This window comes from Microcebus murinus, chromosome 27 (genome assembly GCF_040939455.1).
Source record: "Microcebus murinus isolate Inina chromosome 27, M.murinus_Inina_mat1.0, whole genome shotgun sequence".
NCBI lineage: Eukaryota > Metazoa > Chordata > Mammalia > Primates > Cheirogaleidae > Microcebus > Microcebus murinus.
Genome location: NC_134130.1, coordinates 20,223,716 through 20,245,485, shown reverse-complemented (window position 1 = coordinate 20,245,485; position 21,770 = coordinate 20,223,716). Strand labels below are relative to the sequence as shown.

Here is a 21,770-nt window from a genome sequence, read left to right as displayed (position 1 = left end):
CGCAAGAGAATCCTGGTCCCAAAGGAGCCTTCTGGGGGACCGGTGCTGAGAGAGGTTGTGGGCATGGCCCGCTGGGGCTCTGCCCGACCCAGGGCTGAGAGATGCCACCTCCCAGCTCTGGGTCCCTGCAGGAAGTGTTGGCAAGCACAGGGCCGGTCCTCCAAAGGCCCAGGTGCAGGGAGCCCAGGCCAAGCAGCCTGTGGAAGAAGCCACTTGCCGTGCCACCCCGGGAACAGGACTGCAGGCCCCGCCCTTCCCACCTCCTCCTCCTCCTCCTCCTCCTCCCCCCCGCCCCGCCCCCACAGGGCACAGGGCTCAGAGACACCTCAGACTCTTGCTACCCAAAGTGCAAAGGGCATCAGTTGCTCCTCCAACACCCCCCCCCCCCGCCCAGCAGACCACGTTGTCCAGCCAGCCCCCGGGCCTCCCTGGGGTGCCCAGCACAAAAGTGCAGACACCCACCGGACCCTCAGTCTCAGTTTTCGGAGGTTTTTGCCACTCTAAGGACCCGCAGGCCAGCTGGGCCTTCGGGCAGGACAGAGAGCCCCGGAATCCGACGTGGAGAGCTGCGTGTACGTCCCCATCAGGAGGCGGTCCCCACCTCCGCGGCTCTCCCCTTGCGGGGAGCGGCAGCCCAGCCGGCAGCCGCAGGGCCTCAGGGAAGACACCAGGCTGGGCCCCCGCGGCACAGCGGGGGCACGTCCCCCGCACTCACGCGACTTAGGGACGGCTGCTGGAGACTGCTGCGGCCACCCTGCTGCCGGGTTTCTGGAGGGCTTCCTGGAAGCAGCATCCACACCAAGCCCTTGGAAGGCCCAGGCGACGGAGGAGCCGGTCAGGCAGGGGCCGAGGACGGTGAGAGGCCGGGCGGGAAGGAGCGTGTCAGACAGGGGCAGAGGACGGTGACAGGCCGGGCGGGGAGGAGCCGGTCAGGCGGGGGCCCAGGACAGTGACGGGCCTGGCCGGGGAGGAGTGCGTCAGGCAGGGGCAGAGGAGACGGGCTGGGTAAGGGTTAGGGTTACAGTTAGGGCACAATTCACAATCCCAAAGACGTGGAAGCGACCCGAGTGCCCATCCATCCAGGAGTGCATCAATAAAATGTGGCACGTGGACACCACGGAGTGCCATTCGGCTGTGAGGAGCAGCGGTGAGAGGGCGCCTCTCGTGTTCTCCTGGCCAGAGCTGGAACCCGTTCCAGTAGGCCAAGTATCCCAAGAATGGACACACGAGCACCACGTGAGCGCGCTCACCAGCAAATTGGTACGAACGGATGGACGCCTAAGTGGACAGAGAGGAATCACCTTCATCGGGTGGGTGTCGGGCGGGTGGGGGGAGGGGAGGGGCATACACATCCATTAGGCATGGGGTGGGTGCGCACCGACTGGGGGATGGGCGCACTTGAAGCTCTGACCCGAGGGGGGAGGCTTGGAGAGGGCAAGGCACCCGACCTTAACATTGGTACCCCCACAATACGCTGGAACAACATGAGAGGTATATGAATAAGAACACAGGGGGGGCCGGGCGCGGTGGCTCACGCCTGTAATCCTAGCTCTCTGGGAGGCCGAGGCGGGCGGATTGCTCCAGGTCAGGAGTTCGAAACCAGCCTGAGCAAGAGCGAGACCCCGTCTCTACTAAAAATAGAGAGAAATTAATTGGCCAACTAATATATATAGAAAAACACAGCCGGGCGTGGTGGTGCATGCCTGTAGTCCCAACTACTCGGGAGGCTGAGGCAGCAGGATTGCTTGAGCCCGGAGATTGAGGTTGCTGTGAGCTAGGCTGACGCCATGGCACTCACTCTAGCCTGGGCAGCAAAACGAGACTCTGTCTCAAAAAAAAAAAAAAAAAAAAGAACACAGGGGGGAGGGCGGCACGGGCAACACATGTCACCTGAATACTTGTACTCCCATCATCTGCTTGAAAAGAGAGAGAAAAGAAAATGCAATCCTAGAGGTAAGAGACACTTTTTAAAAATAATGAATCCGAAGAGAAAAGTAAAAGGAGGCCTGTGGAGCAGGTCTGGGTGTGACTCCGGATCCCCCAACATCAGGTGCCACCACCAAAGATTCCTGCGTGTAGCCCATAGAACCCCAAAAGCAACGGGACGAGTTCTGGTCACATACTCCCTCAAAATGACATCCTGGCCTTCTTCTGGAACTCCCTCCCCTCTCAGACTCTCAAGGTTTCCTCCAGCGTGTCGGTTCCCACAGAGCAGACCTTTGGTCTGAGACCTGACAGTCCAGATGCCACGCATGCTGCCGCGTGGCGGCGGTGTCGCGGCTTGGGACAAGAGGAGGCCCCACGGTGCGGGCTGGGGCGCCAGGCACCGCGCGCGCGCTGAGGGTGGGGGTGACCCCCACCCCGGGCCGCCGCCGCGCTCCCAGAAAGGGGACAGAACAAGAGGCAAAAAAAAAAAAAAAAAAAAAAAAAAGCAGCAGCCTGTGGCACCCGGTATTCCCAGGCGGTCTCCCATCCAAGTACTAACCAGGCCCGACCCTGCTTAGCTTCCGAGACCAGACGAGATCGGGGGCGTTCAGGGTGGTGTGGCCCTAGACGGCGGCGGAGGGCGCCCCTGCCCCGCTCGAGAAGCCGAGCCTCTCTGGGCTTCCCCGCCGCCGCCTCCCGCCCCAGGCCCCGCGCCGGGCCGGGCCGGGCCGGCCGGGTCCCGCGGGCTCCCAGGGTCGGGGGTGATGGGCGGGGCGGGGCGGGGTGGGGGGCTGTCTCTCTATACACACACACACACACTCACACTCACTCACACTCACACAAGATGCGCCTCCACGGCTGGACTCGCCAAGGTGGAGCCCTCCCAGCCCCCCTCGTCTCCTCGCCCGGCCTCCTTCACCTACCCGCTGCCCACCCCCAGCGCGTCGCTGCCGCTGACTGCGCACGCGCGGGACGCTCGCCCTTTGACCCCAGCCAGGGGCCGCCCTCCCCCACAACCCCTTTCAGCTGCGCCCCCCCCTGGCCCTGTGGGTGGGCTGCCGCCTATTCCCCCGGGCCAGGGCTGGGGCACAGCCAGTGTATGGGGCGTCTCTCTCTGGGGATGTGTCCCATGGGTGGGGTGGGGTGGCGTGGTTTGGGGGGCGCTGAAGAAATCAGTCCCCTCCATCTCCTACCTCTGGAAAACGCCCAAGCCCGTGGAGAACTGCCGGCACCGCTTCGTGGGGGCCGGGACCCTCCTCCGTGTCCTCCTGTGGCCCAGTCCAAGGGGCCTGGGCCTGGCCGGGGCTGCATTGGACCCCGACCACCCTGGCGTGTGGACTCGCTAAAAATCGGCCATTAGATATTGGATTCCAGCTTCCTGGAGGTCATTTCACTAATGAGTGCACCGGAAAGAGTTTCCTAATCCATCTGTGAGGGTGGCAACTGAAAGAGAATTTTAAAGCTGACAGAATAGGCGAGGGAAGGCATAGGAGATTTCCACAGCCAGCAAGGAAGACTTTCCCGAAATGGAAGAAAGAAACGAGCAAACAGAGACACCGGTAGCCCGCCCGGAAAAGAGTCTGCCCCTGAGAGAAAGCACCCTGACCAGGTTCACCCGTGGGTGGGTGGCGAGCTAGCGGCATTCAGAAGAGCGAGGCCCGCAGTCTGTGCGGAAGACACCTGCGCTCGGGTGTGTGTGGCGGCGCGATTCCCAAGCAGCTCTAGACGTTAAACCAAGGAGAAGCCAGGGAGTTCCCAACGCCCCAGGTGTCCTCAGCCCACGACTGGCTGCTGTGGGAATGCGAAGCCCGGCTCCTTGTCTCAGAGCGGGGTTCCCAGGAGGATCAGGCTGAAGCTGGGACTTGGCCTCAAAGTGTCCCCTCGCATGGCCACCCCCTTCCCCTTCCTGCTCCTCTACTCCTGGTGCCCCTCCATCCAGGGGCCAGACCTTAAAGAGTCACCGCAAGAGAATCCTGGTCCCAAAGGAGCCTTCTGGGGGACCGGTGCTGAGAGAGGTTGTGGGCATGGCCCGCTGGGGCTCTGCCCGACGCAGGGCTGAGAGATGCCACCTCCCAGCTCTGGGTCCCTGCAGGAAGTGTTGGCAAGCACAGGGCCGGTCCTCCAAAGGCCCAGGTGCAGGGAGCCCAGGCCAAGCAGCCTGTGGAAGAAGCCACTTGCCGTGCCACCCCCGGGAACAGGACTGCAGGCCCCGGCCCTTCCCACCTCCTCCTCCTCCTCCTCCTCCTCCCCCCCGCCCCGCCCCCACAGGGCACAGGGCTCAGAGACACCTCAGACTCTTGCTACCCAAAGTGCAAAGGGCATCAGTTGCTCCTCCAACACCCCCCCCCCCGCCCAGCAGACCACGTTGTCCAGCCAGCCCCCGGGCCTCCCTGGGGTGCCCAGCACAAAAGTGCAGACACCCACCGGACCCTCAGTCTCAGTTTTCGGAGGTTTTTGCCACTCTAAGGACCCGCAGGCCAGCTGGGCCTTCGGGCAGGACAGAGAGCCCCGGAATCCGACGTGGAGAGCTGCGTGTACGTCCCCATCAGGAGGCGGTCCCCACCTCCGCGGCTCTCCCCTTGCGGGGAGCGGCAGCCCAGCCGGCAGCCGCAGGGCCTCAGGGAAGACACCAGGCTGGGCCCCCGCGGCACAGCGGGGGCACGTCCCCCGCACTCACGCGACTTAGGGACGGCTGCTGGAGACTGCTGCGGCCACCCTGCTGCCGGGTTTCTGGAGGGCTTCCTGGAAGCAGCATCCACACCAAGCCCTTGGAAGGCCCAGGCGACGGAGGAGCCGGTCAGGCAGGGGCCGAGGACGGTGAGAGGCCGGGCGGGAAGGAGCGTGTCAGACAGGGGCAGAGGACGGTGACAGGCCGGGCGGGGAGGAGCCGGTCAGGCGGGGGCCCAGGACAGTGACGGGCCTGGCCGGGGAGGAGTGCGTCAGGCAGGGGCAGAGGAGACGGGCTGGGTAAGGGTTAGGGTTACAGTTAGGGCACAATTCACAATCCCAAAGACGTGGAAGCGACCCGAGTGCCCATCCATCCAGGAGTGCATCAATAAAATGTGGCACGTGGACACCACGGAGTGCCATTCGGCTGTGAGGAGCAGCGGTGAGAGGGCGCCTCTCGTGTTCTCCTGGCCAGAGCTGGAACCCGTTCCAGTAGGCCAAGTATCCCAAGAATGGACACACGAGCACCACGTGAGCGCGCTCACCAGCAAATTGGTACGAACGGATGGACGCCTAAGTGGACAGAGAGGAATCACCTTCATCGGGTGGGTGTCGGGCGGGTGGGGGGAGGGGAGGGGCATACACATCCATTAGGCATGGGGTGGGTGCGCACCGACTGGGGGATGGGCGCACTTGAAGCTCTGACCCGAGGGGGGAGGCTTGGAGAGGGCAAGGCACCCGACCTTAACATTGGTACCCCCACAATACGCTGGAACAACATGAGAGGTATATGAATAAGAACACAGGGGGGGCCGGGCGCGGTGGCTCACGCCTGTAATCCTAGCTCTCTGGGAGGCCGAGGCGGGCGGATTGCTCCAGGTCAGGAGTTCGAAACCAGCCTGAGCAAGAGCGAGACCCCGTCTCTACTAAAAATAGAGAGAAATTAATTGGCCAACTAATATATATAGAAAAACACAGCCGGGCGTGGTGGTGCATGCCTGTAGTCCCAACTACTCGGGAGGCTGAGGCAGCAGGATTGCTTGAGCCCGGAGATTGAGGTTGCTGTGAGCTAGGCTGACGCCATGGCACTCACTCTAGCCTGGGCAGCAAAACGAGACTCTGTCTCAAAAAAAAAAAAAAAAAAAAAGAACACAGGGGGGAGGGCGGCACGGGCAACACATGTCACCTGAATACTTGTACTCCCATCATCTGCTTGAAAAGAGAGAGAAAAGAAAATGCAATCCTAGAGGTAAGAGACACTTTTTAAAAATAATGAATCCGAAGAGAAAAGTAAAAGGAGGCCTGTGGAGCAGGTCTGGGTGTGACTCCGGATCCCCCAACATCAGGTGCCACCACCAAAGATTCCTGCGTGTAGCCCATAGAACCCCAAAAGCAACGGGACGAGTTCTGGTCACATACTCCCTCAAAATGACATCCTGGCCTTCTTCTGGAACTCCCTCCCCTCTCAGACTCTCAAGGTTTCCTCCAGCGTGTCGGTTCCCACAGAGCAGACCTTTGGTCTGAGACCTGACAGTCCAGATGCCACGCATGCTGCCGCGTGGCGGCGGTGTCGCGGCTTGGGACAAGAGGAGGCCCCACGGTGCGGGCTGGGGCGCCAGGCACCGCGCGCGCGCTGAGGGTGGGGGTGACCCCCACCCCGGGCCGCCGCCGCGCTCCCAGAAAGGGGACAGAACAAGAGGCAAAAAAAAAAAAAAAAAAAAAAAAAAAGCAGCAGCCTGTGGCACCCGGTATTCCCAGGCGGTCTCCCATCCAAGTACTAACCAGGCCCGACCCTGCTTAGCTTCCGAGACCAGACGAGATCGGGGGCGTTCAGGGTGGTGTGGCCCTAGACGGCGGCGGAGGGCGCCCCTGCCCCGCTCGAGAAGCCGAGCCTCTCTGGGCTTCCCCGCCGCCGCCTCCCGCCCCAGGCCCCGCGCCGGGCCGGGCCGGGCCGGCCTGGTCCCGCGGGCTCCCAGGGTCCGGGGTGATGGGCGGGGCGGGGCGGGGCGGGGCGGGGTGGGGGGCTGTCTCTCTCTACACACACACACACACACTCACACTCACTCACACTCACACAAGATGCGCCTCCACGGCTGGACTCGCCAAGGTGGAGCCCTCCCAGCCCCCCTCGTCTCCTCGCCCGGCCTCCTTCACCTACCCGCTGCCCACCCCCAGCGCGTCGCTGCCGCTGACTGCGCACGCGCGGGACGCTCGCCCTTTGACCCCAGCCAGGGGCCGCCCTCCCCCACAACCCCTTTCAGCTGCGCCCCCCCCCTCGCCCTGTGTGTGGGCTGCCGCCTATTCCCCCGGGCCAGGGCTGGGGCACAGCCAGTGTATGGGGCGTCTCTCTCTGGGGATGTGTCCCATGGGTTTGGTGGGGTGGCGTGGTTTGGGGGGCGCTGAAGAAATCAGTCCCCTCCATCTCCTACCTCTGGAAAACGCCCAAGCCCGTGGAGAACTGCCGGCACCGCTTCGTGGGGGCCGGGACCCTCCTCAGTGTCCTCCTGTGGCCCAGTCCAAGGGGCCTGGGCCTGGCCGGGGCTGCATTGGACCCCGACCACCCTGGCGTGTGGACTCGCTAAAAATCGGCCATTAGATATTGGATTCCAGCTTCCTGGAGGTCATTTCACTAATGAGTGCACCGGAAAGAGTTTCCTAATCCATCTGTGAGGGTGGCAACTGAAAGAGAATTTTAAAGCTGACAGAATAGGCGAGGGAAGGCATAGGAGATTTCCACAGCCAGCAAGGAAGACTTTCCCGAAATGGAAGAAAGAAACGAGCAAACAGAGACACCGGTAGCCCGCCCGGAAAAGAGTCTGCCCCTGAGAGAAAGCACCCTGACCAGGTTCACCCGTGGGTGGGTGGCGAGCTAGCGGCATTCAGAAGAGCGAGGCCCGCAGTCTGTGCGGAAGACACCTGCGCTCGGGTGTGTGTGGCGGCGCGATTCACAAGCAGCTCTAGATGTTAAACCAAGGAGAAGCCAGGGAGTTCCCAACGCCCCAGGTGTCCTCAGCCCACGACTGGCTGCTGTGGGAATGCGAAGCCCGGCTCCTTGTCTCAGAGCGGGGTTCCCAGGAGGATCAGGCTGAAGCTGGGACTTGGCCTCAAAGTGTCCCCTCGCATGGCCACCCCCTTCCCCTTCCTGCTCCTCTACTCCTGGTGCCCCTCCATCCAGGGGCCAGACCTTAAAGAGTCACCGCAAGAGAATCCTGGTCCCAAAGGAGCCTTCTGGGGGACCGGTGCTGAGAGAGGTTGTGGGCATGGCCCGCTGGGGCTCTGCCCGACCCAGGGCTGAGAGATGCCACCTCCCAGCTCTGGGTCCCTGCAGGAAGTGTTGGCAAGCACAGGGCCGGTCCTCCAAAGGCCCAGGTGCAGGGAGCCCAGGCCAAGCAGCCTGTGGAAGAAGCCACTTGCCGTGCCACCCCGGGAACAGGACTGCAGGCCCCGCCCTTCCCACCTCCTCCTCCTCCTCCTCCTCCTCCCCCCCGCCCCGCCCCCACAGGGCACAGGGCTCAGAGACACCTCAGACTCTTGCTACCCAAAGTGCAAAGGGCATCAGTTGCTCCTCCAACACCCCCCCCCCGCCCAGCAGACCACGTTGTCCAGCCAGCCCCCGGGCCTCCCTGGGGTGCCCAGCACAAAAGTGCAGACACCCACCGGACCCTCAGTCTCAGTTTTCGGAGGTTTTTGCCACTCTAAGGACCCGCAGGCCAGCTGGGCCTTCGGGCAGGACAGAGAGCCCCGGAATCCGACGTGGAGAGCTGCGTGTACGTCCCCATCAGGAGGCGGTCCCCACCTCCGCGGCTCTCCCCTTGCGGGGAGCGGCAGCCCAGCCGGCAGCCGCAGGGCCTCAGGGAAGACACCAGGCTGGGCCCCCGCGGCACAGCGGGGGCACGTCCCCCGCACTCACGCGACTTAGGGACGGCTGCTGGAGACTGCTGCGGCCACCCTGCTGCCGGGTTTCTGGAGGGCTTCCTGGAAGCAGCATCCACACCAAGCCCTTGGAAGGCCCAGGCGACGGAGGAGCCGGTCAGGCAGGGGCCGAGGACGGTGAGAGGCCGGGCGGGAAGGAGCGTGTCAGACAGGGGCAGAGGACGGTGACAGGCCGGGCGGGGAGGAGCCGGTCAGGCGGGGGCCCAGGACAGTGACGGGCCTGGCCGGGGAGGAGTGCGTCAGGCAGGGGCAGAGGAGACGGGCTGGGTAAGGGTTAGGGTTACAGTTAGGGCACAATTCACAATCCCAAAGACGTGGAAGCGACCCGAGTGCCCATCCATCCAGGAGTGCATCAATAAAATGTGGCACGTGGACACCACGGAGTGCCATTCGGCTGTGAGGAGCAGCGGTGAGAGGGCGCCTCTCGTGTTCTCCTGGCCAGAGCTGGAACCCGTTCCAGTAGGCCAAGTATCCCAAGAATGGACACACGAGCACCACGTGAGCGCGCTCACCAGCAAATTGGTACGAACGGATGGACGCCTAAGTGGACAGAGAGGAATCACCTTCATCGGGTGGGTGTCGGGCGGGTGGGGGGAGGGGAGGGGCATACACATCCATTAGGCATGGGGTGGGTGCGCACCGACTGGGGGATGGGCGCACTTGAAGCTCTGACCCGAGGGGGGAGGCTTGGAGAGGGCAAGGCACCCGACCTTAACATTGGTACCCCCACAATACGCTGGAACAACATGAGAGGTATATGAATAAGAACACAGGGGGGGCCGGGCGCGGTGGCTCACGCCTGTAATCCTAGCTCTCTGGGAGGCCGAGGCGGGCGGATTGCTCCAGGTCAGGAGTTCGAAACCAGCCTGAGCAAGAGCGAGACCCCGTCTCTACTAAAAATAGAGAGAAATTAATTGGCCAACTAATATATATAGAAAAACACAGCCGGGCGTGGTGGTGCATGCCTGTAGTCCCAACTACTCGGGAGGCTGAGGCAGCAGGATTGCTTGAGCCCGGAGATTGAGGTTGCTGTGAGCTAGGCTGACGCCATGGCACTCACTCTAGCCTGGGCAGCAAAACGAGACTCTGTCTCAAAAAAAAAAAAAAAAAAAAGAACACAGGGGGGAGGGCGGCACGGGCAACACATGTCACCTGAATACTTGTACTCCCATCATCTGCTTGAAAAGAGAGAGAAAAGAAAATGCAATCCTAGAGGTAAGAGACACTTTTTAAAAATAATGAATCCGAAGAGAAAAGTAAAAGGAGGCCTGTGGAGCAGGTCTGGGTGTGACTCCGGATCCCCCAACATCAGGTGCCACCACCAAAGATTCCTGCGTGTAGCCCATAGAACCCCAAAAGCAACGGGACGAGTTCTGGTCACATACTCCCTCAAAATGACATCCTGGCCTTCTTCTGGAACTCCCTCCCCTCTCAGACTCTCAAGGTTTCCTCCAGCGTGTCGGTTCCCACAGAGCAGACCTTTGGTCTGAGACCTGACAGTCCAGATGCCACGCATGCTGCCGCGTGGCGGCGGTGTCGCGGCTTGGGACAAGAGGAGGCCCCACGGTGCGGGCTGGGGCGCCAGGCACCGCGCGCGCGCTGAGGGTGGGGGTGACCCCCACCCCGGGCCGCCGCCGCGCTCCCAGAAAGGGGACAGAACAAGAGGCAAAAAAAAAAAAAAAAAAAAAAAAAAAGCAGCAGCCTGTGGCACCCGGTATTCCCAGGCGGTCTCCCATCCAAGTACTAACCAGGCCCGACCCTGCTTAGCTTCCGAGACCAGACGAGATCGGGGGCGTTCAGGGTGGTGTGGCCCTAGATGGCGGCGGAGGGCGCCCCTGCCCCGCTCGAGAAGCCGAGCCTCTCTGGGCTTCCCCGCCGCCGCCTCCCGCCCCAGGCCCCACGCCGGGCCGGGCCGGGCCGGCCTGGTCCCGCGGGCTCCCAGGGTCCGGGGTGATGGGCGGGGCGGGGCGGGGCGGGGCGGGGTGGGGGGCTGTCTCTCTCTACACACACACACACACACTCACACTCACTCACACTCACACAAGATGCGCCTCCACGGCTGGACTCGCCAAGGTGGAGCCCTCCCAGCCCCCCTCGTCTCCTCGCCCGGCCTCCTTCACCTACCCGCTGCCCACCCCCAGCGCGTCGCTGCCGCTGACTGCGCACGCGCGGGACGCTCGCCCTTTGACCCCAGCCAGGGGCCGCCCTCCCCCACAACCCCTTTCAGCTGCGCCCCCCCCCTCGCCCTGTGTGTGGGCTGCCGCCTATTCCCCCGGGCCAGGGCTGGGGCACAGCCAGTGTATGGGGCGTCTCTCTCTGGGGATGTGTCCCATGGGTTTGGTGGGGTGGCGTGGTTTGGGGGGCGCTGAAGAAATCAGTCCCCTCCATCTCCTACCTCTGGAAAACGCCCAAGCCCGTGGAGAACTGCCGGCACCGCTTCGTGGGGGCCGGGACCCTCCTCAGTGTCCTCCTGTGGCCCAGTCCAAGGGGCCTGGGCCTGGCCGGGGCTGCATTGGACCCCGACCACCCTGGCGTGTGGACTCGCTAAAAATCGGCCATTAGATATTGGATTCCAGCTTCCTGGAGGTCATTTCACTAATGAGTGCACCGGAAAGAGTTTCCTAATCCATCTGTGAGGGTGGCAACTGAAAGAGAATTTTAAAGCTGACAGAATAGGCGAGGGAAGGCATAGGAGATTTCCACAGCCAGCAAGGAAGACTTTCCCGAAATGGAAGAAAGAAACGAGCAAACAGAGACACCGGTAGCCCGCCCGGAAAAGAGTCTGCCCCTGAGAGAAAGCACCCTGACCAGGTTCACCCGTGGGTGGGTGGCGAGCTAGCGGCATTCAGAAGAGCGAGGCCCGCAGTCTGTGCGGAAGACACCTGCGCTCGGGTGTGTGTGGCGGCGCGATTCACAAGCAGCTCTAGATGTTAAACCAAGGAGAAGCCAGGGAGTTCCCAACGCCCCAGGTGTCCTCAGCCCACGACTGGCTGCTGTGGGAATGCGAAGCCCGGCTCCTTGTCTCAGAGCGGGGTTCCCAGGAGGATCAGGCTGAAGCTGGGACTTGGCCTCAAAGTGTCCCCTCGCATGGCCACCCCCTTCCCCTTCCTGCTCCTCTACTCCTGGTGCCCCTCCATCCAGGGGCCAGACCTTAAAGAGTCACCGCAAGAGAATCCTGGTCCCAAAGGAGCCTTCTGGGGGACCGGTGCTGAGAGAGGTTGTGGGCATGGCCCGCTGGGGCTCTGCCCGACCCAGGGCTGAGAGATGCCACCTCCCAGCTCTGGGTCCCTGCAGGAAGTGTTGGCAAGCACAGGGCCGGTCCTCCAAAGGCCCAGGTGCAGGGAGCCCAGGCCAAGCAGCCTGTGGAAGAAGCCACTTGCCGTGCCACCCCGGGAACAGGACTGCAGGCCCCGCCCTTCCCACCTCCTCCTCCTCCTCCTCCTCCTCCCCCCCGCCCCGCCCCCACAGGGCACAGGGCTCAGAGACACCTCAGACTCTTGCTACCCAAAGTGCAAAGGGCATCAGTTGCTCCTCCAACACCCCCCCCCCCGCCCAGCAGACCACGTTGTCCAGCCAGCCCCCGGGCCTCCCTGGGGTGCCCAGCACAAAAGTGCAGACACCCACCGGACCCTCAGTCTCAGTTTTCGGAGGTTTTTGCCACTCTAAGGACCCGCAGGCCAGCTGGGCCTTCGGGCAGGACAGAGAGCCCCGGAATCCGACGTGGAGAGCTGCGTGTACGTCCCCATCAGGAGGCGGTCCCCACCTCCGCGGCTCTCCCCTTGCGGGGAGCGGCAGCCCAGCCGGCAGCCGCAGGGCCTCAGGGAAGACACCAGGCTGGGCCCCCGCGGCACAGCGGGGGCACGTCCCCCGCACTCACGCGACTTAGGGACGGCTGCTGGAGACTGCTGCGGCCACCCTGCTGCCGGGTTTCTGGAGGGCTTCCTGGAAGCAGCATCCACACCAAGCCCTTGGAAGGCCCAGGCGACGGAGGAGCCGGTCAGGCAGGGGCCGAGGACGGTGAGAGGCCGGGCGGGAAGGAGCGTGTCAGACAGGGGCAGAGGACGGTGACAGGCCGGGCGGGGAGGAGCCGGTCAGGCGGGGGCCCAGGACAGTGACGGGCCTGGCCGGGGAGGAGTGCGTCAGGCAGGGGCAGAGGAGACGGGCTGGGTAAGGGTTAGGGTTACAGTTAGGGCACAATTCACAATCCCAAAGACGTGGAAGCGACCCGAGTGCCCATCCATCCAGGAGTGCATCAATAAAATGTGGCACGTGGACACCACGGAGTGCCATTCGGCTGTGAGGAGCAGCGGTGAGAGGGCGCCTCTCGTGTTCTCCTGGCCAGAGCTGGAACCCGTTCCAGTAGGCCAAGTATCCCAAGAATGGACACACGAGCACCACGTGAGCGCGCTCACCAGCAAATTGGTACGAACGGATGGACGCCTAAGTGGACAGAGAGGAATCACCTTCATCGGGTGGGTGTCGGGCGGGTGGGGGGAGGGGAGGGGCATACACATCCATTAGGCATGGGGTGGGTGCGCACCGACTGGGGGATGGGCGCACTTGAAGCTCTGACCCGAGGGGGGAGGCTTGGAGAGGGCAAGGCACCCGACCTTAACATTGGTACCCCCACAATACGCTGGAACAACATGAGAGGTATATGAATAAGAACACAGGGGGGGCCGGGCGCGGTGGCTCACGCCTGTAATCCTAGCTCTCTGGGAGGCCGAGGCGGGCGGATTGCTCCAGGTCAGGAGTTCGAAACCAGCCTGAGCAAGAGCGAGACCCCGTCTCTACTAAAAATAGAGAGAAATTAATTGGCCAACTAATATATATAGAAAAACACAGCCGGGCGTGGTGGTGCATGCCTGTAGTCCCAACTACTCGGGAGGCTGAGGCAGCAGGATTGCTTGAGCCCGGAGATTGAGGTTGCTGTGAGCTAGGCTGACGCCATGGCACTCACTCTAGCCTGGGCAGCAAAACGAGACTCTGTCTCAAAAAAAAAAAAAAAAAAAAGAACACAGGGGGGAGGGCGGCACGGGCAACACATGTCACCTGAATACTTGTACTCCCATCATCTGCTTGAAAAGAGAGAGAAAAGAAAATGCAATCCTAGAGGTAAGAGACACTTTTTAAAAATAATGAATCCGAAGAGAAAAGTAAAAGGAGGCCTGTGGAGCAGGTCTGGGTGTGACTCCGGATCCCCCAACATCAGGTGCCACCACCAAAGATTCCTGCGTGTAGCCCATAGAACCCCAAAAGCAACGGGACGAGTTCTGGTCACATACTCCCTCAAAATGACATCCTGGCCTTCTTCTGGAACTCCCTCCCCTCTCAGACTCTCAAGGTTTCCTCCAGCGTGTCGGTTCCCACAGAGCAGACCTTTGGTCTGAGACCTGACAGTCCAGATGCCACGCATGCTGCCGCGTGGCGGCGGTGTCGCGGCTTGGGACAAGAGGAGGCCCCACGGTGCGGGCTGGGGCGCCAGGCACCGCGCGCGCGCTGAGGGTGGGGGTGACCCCCACCCCGGGCCGCCGCCGCGCTCCCAGAAAGGGGACAGAACAAGAGGCAAAAAAAAAAAAAAAAAAAAAAAAAAGCAGCAGCCTGTGGCACCCGGTATTCCCAGGCGGTCTCCCATCCAAGTACTAACCAGGCCCGACCCTGCTTAGCTTCCGAGACCAGACGAGATCGGGGGCGTTCAGGGTGGTGTGGCCCTAGACGGCGGCGGAGGGCGCCCCTGCCCCGCTCGAGAAGCCGAGCCTCTCTGGGCTTCCCCGCCGCCGCCTCCCGCCCCAGGCCCCGCGCCGGGCCGGGCCGGGCCGGCCTGGTCCCGCGGGCTCCCAGGGTCCGGGGTGATGGGCGGGGCGGGGCGGGGCGGGGCGGGGTGGGGGGCTGTCTCTCTCTACACACACACACACACACTCACACTCCTCACACTCACACAAGATGCGCCTCCACGGCTGGACTCGCCAAGGTGGAGCCCTCCCAGCCCCCCTCGTCTCCTCGCCCGGCCTCCTTCACCTACCCGCTGCCCACCCCCAGCGCGTCGCTGCCGCTGACTGCGCACGCGCGGGACGCTCGCCCTTTGACCCCAGCCAGGGGCCGCCCTCCCCCACAACCCCTTTCAGCTGCGCCCCCCCCCTCGCCCTGTGTGTGGGCTGCCGCCTATTCCCCCGGGCCAGGGCTGGGGCACAGCCAGTGTATGGGGCGTCTCTCTCTGGGGATGTGTCCCATGGGTTTGGTGGGGTGGCGTGGTTTGGGGGGCGCTGAAGAAATCAGTCCCCTCCATCTCCTACCTCTGGAAAACGCCCAAGCCCGTGGAGAACTGCCGGCACCGCTTCGTGGGGGCCGGGACCCTCCTCAGTGTCCTCCTGTGGCCCAGTCCAAGGGGCCTGGGCCTGGCCGGGGCTGCATTGGACCCCGACCACCCTGGCGTGTGGACTCGCTAAAAATCGGCCATTAGATATTGGATTCCAGCTTCCTGGAGGTCATTTCACTAATGAGTGCACCGGAAAGAGTTTCCTAATCCATCTGTGAGGGTGGCAACTGAAAGAGAATTTTAAAGCTGACAGAATAGGCGAGGGAAGGCATAGGAGATTTCCACAGCCAGCAAGGAAGACTTTCCCGAAATGGAAGAAAGAAACGAGCAAACAGAGACACCGGTAGCCCGCCCGGAAAAGAGTCTGCCCCTGAGAGAAAGCACCCTGACCAGGTTCACCCGTGGGTGGGTGGCGAGCTAGCGGCATTCAGAAGAGCGAGGCCCGCAGTCTGTGCGGAAGACACCTGCGCTCGGGTGTGTGTGGCGGCGCGATTCACAAGCAGCTCTAGATGTTAAACCAAGGAGAAGCCAGGGAGTTCCCAACGCCCCAGGTGTCCTCAGCCCACGACTGGCTGCTGTGGGAATGCGAAGCCCGGCTCCTTGTCTCAGAGCGGGGTTCCCAGGAGGATCAGGCTGAAGCTGGGACTTGGCCTCAAAGTGTCCCCTCGCATGGCCACCCCCTTCCCCTTCCTGCTCCTCTACTCCTGGTGCCCCTCCATCCAGGGGCCAGACCTTAAAGAGTCACCGCAAGAGAATCCTGGTCCCAAAGGAGCCTTCTGGGGGACCGGTGCTGAGAGAGGTTGTGGGCATGGCCCGCTGGGGCTCTGCCCGACCCAGGGCTGAGAGATGCCACCTCCCAGCTCTGGGTCCCTGCAGGAAGTGTTGGCAAGCACAGGGCCGGTCCTCCAAAGGCCCAGGTGCAGGGAGCCCAGGCCAAGCAGCCTGTGGAAGAAGCCACTTGCCGTGCCACCCCGGGAACAGGACTGCAGGCCCCGCCCTTCCCACCTCCTCCTCCTCCTCCTCCTCCTCCCCCCCGCCCCGCCCCCACAGGGCACAGGGCTCAGAGACACCTCAGACTCTTGCTACCCAAAGTGCAAAGGGCATCAGTTGCTCCTCCAACACCCCCCCCCCGCCCAGCAGACCACGTTGTCCAGCCAGCCCCCGGGCCTCCCTGGGGTGCCCAGCACAAAAGTGCAGACACCCACCGGACCCTCAGTCTCAGTTTTCGGAGGTTTTTGCCACTCTAAGGACCCGCAGGCCAGCTGGGCCTTCGGGCAGGACAGAGAGCCCCGGAATCCGACGTGGAGAGCTGCGTGTACGTCCCCATCAGGAGGCGGTCCCCACCTCCGCGGCTCTCCCCTTGCGGGGAGCGGCAGCCCAGCCGGCAGCCGCAGGGCCTCAGGGAAGACACCAGGCTGGGCCCCCGCGGCACAGCGGGGGCACGTCCCCCGCACTCACGCGACTTAGGGACGGCTGCTGGAGACTGCTGCGGCCACCCTGCTGCCGGGTTTCTGGAGGGCTTCCTGGAAGCAGCATCCACACCAAGCCCTTGGAAGGCCCAGGCGACGGAGGAGCCGGTCAGGCAGGGGCCGAGGACGGTGAGAGGCCGGGCGGGAAGGAGCGTGTCAGACAGGGGCAGAGGACGGTGACAGGCCGGGCGGGGAGGAGCCGGTCAGGCGGGGGCCCAGGACAGTGACGGGCCTGGCCGGGGAGGAGTGCGTCAGGCAGGGGCAGAGGAGACGGGCTGGGTAAGGGTTAGGGTTACAGTTAGGGCACAATTCACAATCCCAAAGACGTGGAAGCGACCCGAGTGCCCATCCATCCAGGAGTGCATCAATAAAATGTGGCACGTGGACACCACGGAGTGCCATTCGGCTGTGAGGAGCAGCGGTGAGAGGGCGCCTCTCGTGTTCTCCTGGCCAGAGCTGGAACCCGTTCCAGTAGGCCAAGTATCCCAAGAATGGACACACGAGCACCACGTGAGCGCGCTCACCAGCAAATTGGTACGAACGGATGGACGCCTAAGTGGACAGAGAGGAATCACCTTCATCGGGTGGGTGTCGGGCGGGTGGGGGGAGGGGAGGGGCATACACATCCATTAGGCATGGGGTGGGTGCGCACCGACTGGGGGATGGGCGCACTTGAAGCTCTGACCCGAGGGGGGAGGCTTGGAGAGGGCAAGGCACCCGACCTTAACATTGGTACCCCCACAATACGCTGGAACAACATGAGAGGTATATGAATAAGAACACAGGGGGGGCCGGGCGCGGTGGCTCACGCCTGTAATCCTAGCTCTCTGGGAGGCCGAGGCGGGCGGATTGCTCCAGGTCAGGAGTTCGAAACCAGCCTGAGCAAGAGCGAGACCCCGTCTCTACTAAAAATAGAGAGAAATTAATTGGCCAACTAATATATATAGAAAAACACAGCCGGGCGTGGTGGTGCATGCCTGTAGTCCCAACTACTCGGGAGGCTGAGGCAGCAGGATTGCTTGAGCCCGGAGATTGAGGTTGCTGTGAGCTAGGCTGACGCCATGGCACTCACTCTAGCCTGGGCAGCAAAACGAGACTCTGTCTCAAAAAAAAAAAAAAAAAAAGAACACAGGGGGGAGGGCGGCACGGGCAACACATGTCACCTGAATACTTGTACTCCCATCATCTGCTTGAAAAGAGAGAGAAAAGAAAATGCAATCCTAGAGGTAAGAGACACTTTTTAAAAATAATGAATCCGAAGAGAAAAGTAAAAGGAGGCCTGTGGAGCAGGTCTGGGTGTGACTCCGGATCCCCCAACATCAGGTGCCACCACCAAAGATTCCTGCGTGTAGCCCATAGAACCCCAAAAGCAACGGGACGAGTTCTGGTCACATACTCCCTCAAAATGACATCCTGGCCTTCTTCTGGAACTCCCTCCCCTCTCAGACTCTCAAGGTTTCCTCCAGCGTGTCGGTTCCCACAGAGCAGACCTTTGGTCTGAGACCTGACAGTCCAGATGCCACGCATGCTGCCGCGTGGCGGCGGTGTCGCGGCTTGGGACAAGAGGAGGCCCCACGGTGCGGGCTGGGGCGCCAGGCACCGCGCGCGCGCTGAGGGTGGGGGTGACCCCCACCCCGGGCCGCCGCCGCGCTCCCAGAAAGGGGACAGAACAAGAGGCAAAAAAAAAAAAAAAAAAAAAAAAAAAAGCAGCAGCCTGTGGCACCCGGTATTCCCAGGCGGTCTCCCATCCAAGTACTAACCAGGCCCGACCCTGCTTAGCTTCCGAGACCAGACGAGATCGGGGGCGTTCAGGGTGGTGTGGCCCTAGACGGCGGCGGAGGGCGCCCCTGCCCCGCTCGAGAAGCCGAGCCTCTCTGGGCTTCCCCGCCGCCGCCTCCCGCCCCAGGCCCCGCGCCGGGCCGGGCCGGGCCGGCCTGGTCCCGCGGGCTCCCAGGGTCCGGGGTGATGGGCGGGGCGGGGCGGGGCGGGGCGGGGTGGGGGGCTGTCTCTCTCTACACACACACACACACACTCACACTCACTCACACTCACACAAGATGCGCCTCCACGGCTGGACTCGCCAAGGTGGAGCCCTCCCAGCCCCCCTCGTCTCCTCGCCCGGCCTCCTTCACCTACCCGCTGCCCACCCCCAGCGCGTCGCTGCCGCTGACTGCGCACGCGCGGGACGCTCGCCCTTTGACCCCAGCCAGGGGCCGCCCTCCCCCACAACCCCTTTCAGCTGCGCCCCCCCCCTCGCCCTGTGTGTGGGCTGGCGCCTATTCCCCCGGGCCAGGGCTGGGGCACAGCCAGTGTATGGGGCGTCTCTCTCTGGGGATGTGTCCCATGGGTTTGGTGGGGTGGCGTGGTTTGGGGGGCGCTGAAGAAATCAGTCCCCTCCATCTCCTACCTCTGGAAAACGCCCAAGCCCGTGGAGAACTGCCGGCACCGCTTCGTGGGGGCCGGGACCCTCCTCAGTGTCCTCCTGTGGCCCAGTCCAAGGGGCCTGGGCCTGGCCGGGGCTGCATTGGACCCCGACCACCCTGGCGTGTGGACTCGCTAAAAATCGGCCATTAGATATTGGATTCCAGCTTCCTGGAGGTCATTTCACTAATGAGTGCACCGGAAAGAGTTTCCTAATCCATCTGTGAGGGTGGCAACTGAAAGAGAATTTTAAAGCTGACAGAATAGGCGAGGGAAGGCATAGGAGATTTCCACAGCCAGCAAGGAAGACTTTCCCGAAATGGAAGAAAGAAACGAGCAAACAGAGACACCGGTAGCCCGCCCGGAAAAGAGTCTGCCCCTGAGAGAAAGCACCCTGACCAGGTTCACCCGTGGGTGGGTGGCGAGCTAGCGGCATTCAGAAGAGCGAGGCCCGCAGTCTGTGCGGAAGACACCTGCGCTCGGGTGTGTGTGGCGGCGCGATTCACAAGCAGCTCTAGATGTTAAACCAAGGAGAAGCCAGGGAGTTCCCAACGCCCCAGGTGTCCTCAGCCCACGACTGGCTGCTGTGGGAATGCGAAGCCCGGCTCCTTGTCTCAGAGCGGGGTTCCCAGGAGGATCAGGCTGAAGCTGGGACTTGGCCTCAAAGTGTCCCCTCGCATGGCCACCCCCTTCCCCTTCCTGCTCCTCTACTCCTGGTGCCCCTCCATCCAGGGGCCAGACCTTAAAGAGTCACCGCAAGAGAATCCTGGTCCCAAAGGAGCCTTCTGGGGGACCGGTGCTGAGAGAGGTTGTGGGCATGGCCCGCTGGGGCTCTGCCCGACCCAGGGCTGAGAGATGCCACCTCCCAGCTCTGGGTCCCTGCAGGAAGTGTTGGCAAGCACAGGGCCGGTCCTCCAAAGGCCCAGGTGCAGGGAGCCCAGGCCAAGCAGCCTGTGGAAGAAGCCACTTGCCGTGCCACCCCGGGAACAGGACTGCAGGCCCCGCCCTTCCCACCTCCTCCTCCTCCTCCTCCTCCTCCCCCCCGCCCCGCCCCCACAGGGCACAGGGCTCAGAGACACCTCAGACTCTTGCTACCCAAAGTGCAAAGGGCATCAGTTGCTCCTCCAACACCCCCCCCCCCGCCCAGCAGACCACGTTGTCCAGCCAGCCCCCGGGCCTCCCTGGGGTGCCCAGCACAAAAGTGCAGACACCCACCGGACCCTCAGTCTCAGTTTTCGGAGGTTTTTGCCACTCTAAGGACCCGCAGGCCAGCTGGGCCTTCGGGCAGGACAGAGAGCCCCGGAATCCGACGTGGAGAGCTACGTGTACGTCCCCATCAGGAGGCGGTCCCCACCTCCGCGGCTCTCCCCTTGCGGGGAGCGGCAGCCCAGCCGGCAGCCGCAGGGCCTCAGGGAAGACACCAGGCTGGGCCCCCGCGGCACAGCGGGGGCACGTCCCCCGCACTCACGCGACTTAGGGACGGCTGCTGGAGACTGCTGCGGCCACCCTGCTGCCGGGTTTCTGGAGGGCTTCCTGGAAGCAGCATCCACACCAAGCCCTTGGAAGGCCCAGGCGACGGAGGAGCCGGTCAGGCAGGGGCCGAGGACGGTGAGAGGCCGGGCGGGAAGGAGCGTGTCAGACAGGGGCAGAGGACGGTGACAGGCCGGGCGGGGAGGAGCCGGTCAGGCGGGGGCCCAGGACAGTGACGGGCCTGGCCGGGGAGGAGTGCGTCAGGCAGGGGCAGAGGAGACGGGCTGGGTAAGGGTTAGGGTTACAGTTAGGGCACAATTCACAATCCCAAAGACGTGGAAGCGACCCGAGTGCCCATCCATCCAGGAGTGCATCAATAAAATGTGGCACGTGGACACCACGGAGTGCCATTCGGCTGTGAGGAGCAGCGGTGAGAGGGCGCCTCTCGTGTTCTCCTGGCCAGAGCTGGAACCCGTTCCAGTAGGCCAAGTATCCCAAGAATGGACACACGAGCACCACGTGAGCGCGCTCACCAGCAAATTGGTACGAACGGATGGACGCCTAAGTGGACAGAGAGGAATCACCTTCATCGGGTGGGTGTCGGGCGGGTGGGGGGAGGGGAGGGGCATACACATCCATTAGGCATGGGGTGGGTGCGCACCGACTGGGGGATGGGCGCACTTGAAGCTCTGACCCGAGGGGGGAGGCTTGGAGAGGGCAAGGCACCCGACCTTAACATTGGTACCCCCACAATACGCTGGAACAACATGAGAGGTATATGAATAAGAACACAGGGGGGGCCGGGCGCGGTGGCTCACGCCTGTAATCCTAGCTCTCTGGGAGGCCGAGGCGGGCGGATTGCTCCAGGTCAGGAGTTCGAAACCAGCCTGAGCAAGAGCGAGACCCCGTCTCTACTAAAAATAGAGAGAAATTAATTGGCCAACTAATATATATAGAAAAACACAGCCGGGCGTGGTGGTGCATGCCTGTAGTCCCAACTACTCGGGAGGCTGAGGCAGCAGGATTGCTTGAGCCCGGAGATTGAGGTTGCTGTGAGCTAGGCTGACGCCATGGCACTCACTCTAGCCTGGGCAGCAAAACGAGACTCTGTCTCAAAAAAAAAAAAAAAAAAAAGAACACAGGGGGGAGGGCGGCACGGGCAACACATGTCACCTGAATACTTGTACTCCCATCATCTGCTTGAAAAGAGAGAGAAAAGAAAATGCAATCCTAGAGGTAAGAGACACTTTTTAAAAATAATGAATCCGAAGAGAAAAGTAAAAGGAGGCCTGTGGAGCAGGTCTGGGTGTGACTCCGGATCCCCCAACATCAGGTGCCACCACCAAAGATTCCTGCGTGTAGCCCATAGAACCCCAAAAGCAACGGGACGAGTTCTGGTCACATACTCCCTCAAAATGACATCCTGGCCTTCTTCTGGAACTCCCTCCCCTCTCAGACTCTCAAGGTTTCCTCCAGCGTGTCGGTTCCCACAGAGCAGACCTTTGGTCTGAGACCTGACAGTCCAGATGCCACGCATGCTGCCGCGTGGCGGCGGTGTCGCGGCTTGG

General features: G+C 62.6%; 4 non-coding genes and 1 pseudogene across 4 annotated transcripts; all 5 read right to left on the bottom strand.

Moving 5' to 3' along the window:
• Positions 1–2,436: 2,436 nt before the first annotated feature.
• On the bottom strand, positions 2,437–2,555 carry LOC142864889 (5S ribosomal RNA). The gene has a single exon (XR_012915199.1). It is a non-coding gene; the product is annotated as a 5S ribosomal RNA (ribosomal RNA).
• Positions 2,556–6,326: 3,771 nt separating this feature from the next.
• LOC142864888 (5S ribosomal RNA) lies at positions 6,327–6,445 on the bottom strand. Its single transcript, XR_012915198.1, has one exon. It is a non-coding gene; the product is annotated as a 5S ribosomal RNA (ribosomal RNA).
• A 3,780-nt stretch (positions 6,446–10,225) lies between these two features.
• LOC142864916 (uncharacterized) lies at positions 10,226–10,344 on the bottom strand (annotated as a pseudogene).
• A 3,780-nt stretch (positions 10,345–14,124) lies between these two features.
• On the bottom strand, positions 14,125–14,243 carry LOC142864887 (5S ribosomal RNA). Its single transcript, XR_012915197.1, has one exon. It is a non-coding gene; the product is annotated as a 5S ribosomal RNA (ribosomal RNA).
• A 3,779-nt stretch (positions 14,244–18,022) lies between these two features.
• LOC142864885 (5S ribosomal RNA) lies at positions 18,023–18,141 on the bottom strand. The gene has a single exon (XR_012915195.1). It is a non-coding gene; the product is annotated as a 5S ribosomal RNA (ribosomal RNA).
• Positions 18,142–21,770: the final 3,629 nt, after the last annotated feature.